We start from the raw sequence: 2,500 nt of genomic DNA, 5'->3' as shown, positions 1-2,500 counted from the left end.
GTGGGAAGGACATGAAATCAAGCGTCAGATTACAGTGCTTCTTATATATAACGATGATGGTGACATGAGTGATGACAATGATAACGATGAGTTTGATCATAGCTTTGATTATGATAAAGATCATGATGATTATAATGATAATACTTTTGAATGACAACAATATATATGATAATAAGGAAAAAAAAACATGAAAGTGATAATAATAAAATAAATTACAAACGAAAATTCAGTAACAGCAAAAATGATTTAAATAATGATTTTAATGATAATGATATTGACATACGTTATAGTGGTTTACATTATCATAATAATAGTAATGATAATTTGAATATTTCTATTCTGAATGATGATCATTATTGCTACTTTTATTGATATCATTATTGTTGTTGTATTTATTGTCATTATGGTTTATATTATCGTTCTTATCGCTATTGTTAGTAGTGAGATGATGATGATCATTATTAAGTTGTTTATTATTATTAATGTTGTCTTATTCTTATTATTTAATATTATTGTTATTATCATTATTATTATTATTATTATTATTATTATTATTATTATTATTATTATTGTTATCATTACTACTACTACTACTACTGTTATTGTTATTTATAATTACTGTTATTATTATGATCATCATTATCATTCTTGTTATTATTGCTATTATTATTACCATTAGTAGTAGTTATAGTAGTATAGTAATATCATCCTTACTACTACTTCTACTACTACTACTATAGTTATTATTATTACTATTATCATTATTATTGTTGTTGTTGTTCTCGCTTTCATGATTAATAGTAATAACATGATATTATTATCAATTATTTTTTTCATCATTAATGATGATATTATAATCATCATTGTTGTTACTTTTGTTACCATTATTGTCAATATTATTGTTTTCATTATTTTATTATTATTACTATAGTAGTGGCTATTATTGATAATATTATCACCATTATCATTATTATACTTATTATTATCATTATTGCTTTAATCATTATTATCATTATCATTATTGGTAATGTCATTATTTTTATCTTTATAATTACTATCAATATCATTGTTATTAGTAGTGTTATTATTTTTTATTATTGTTGTTATTATTTTTTTATTATTATTGTCATTATTGTTATTATTATTATTATTACTATTATTACTATTATTATTGTTATTATTATTATCATTATCATTATCATAACTGTTGTTGTTATTATTATCTTTTATTATTATTATTATTATTATTATTATTATTATTATTATTATTATTATTATTATTATTATTATTATTATTATTATTATCGTTATTATTATTGTTATTGTTATTACTATTATTATTATTATTATTATTATTATTATTGTTATTATTATTACTGTTATTATTATTATTATTATTGACATATTTATCATTACCATAATAATTATTATCATTATAAATATCGTTATTATTATTGTTTTTATTCTTATCATTATAATCACAATTATTGTTATGATAATATTGAGGATGATAATGATAATGGTGATGTTGATGATGATTTTAATGTTAAAAACATACACGATGAAGATAGTACTAGGAATAATGATAATAATGATGATACCAATGATAATATAATGATAATGATGATGATAATAATAATGGTAATAACAATGATTATAATGGTGATAAACATAATAATGATATTAGTAATAATAATGATAATGATAATAATAATGATAATAATAATATTGGTACTTATAATGATTATGATGAAAATAATAATAATAATAATGATAATGATAAAGATAATATTAATGATAATAATAATGATGATAATGATAGTAATGATAATAATAGTGACAATAGAAATAGTAAAATTAATAGTGATAATGAAAATAACAATTTTGATGTTAATAGTAATGACACGGAGAGTAATGATAATACAGATCATAATGATAACGTTGATGATAATGATAAAGGTAACGATAAATTGATATTGATGATAATAATGACGGTAATAGTAATAAGAATAATAGCAAAAATGATGGTGATGATGATGATAATAATAAAAATAACAATAATAATGATAATAATAATAGTATGATAATGATAATGATAATGATAGTAATAATGAGGATAATGATCATTATCTTCATCATCATCTTAATTTTGATCTCTATTGTTGTCATCATAAGTATTATTTTTTATTACTGATTTTATTACCATTTTATTATCATTACTATTATCATTGATTTTATTATGATATTAATTATTATTACTATTTTTAGTATCATAATTATTATCATAATGATGATAATGATAATAATAATAATAATAATAATAATAATGATAATAATAAGAATTATTGCTATTATTATTATTATTATTGTTATTATCATTATTATTATTATTATTATTATTATTATTGTTATTGTTATTATTATTATGATCATTTTTATTATTATTATTATTGTTATTATTATTATCTCTATCATTATGATTATTATTGTTATTGTTATT

Source organism: Penaeus vannamei, chromosome 28, assembly GCF_042767895.1.
Source record: "Penaeus vannamei isolate JL-2024 chromosome 28, ASM4276789v1, whole genome shotgun sequence".
NCBI lineage: Eukaryota > Metazoa > Arthropoda > Malacostraca > Decapoda > Penaeidae > Penaeus > Penaeus vannamei.
This window is presented reverse-complemented; position numbering follows the sequence as displayed.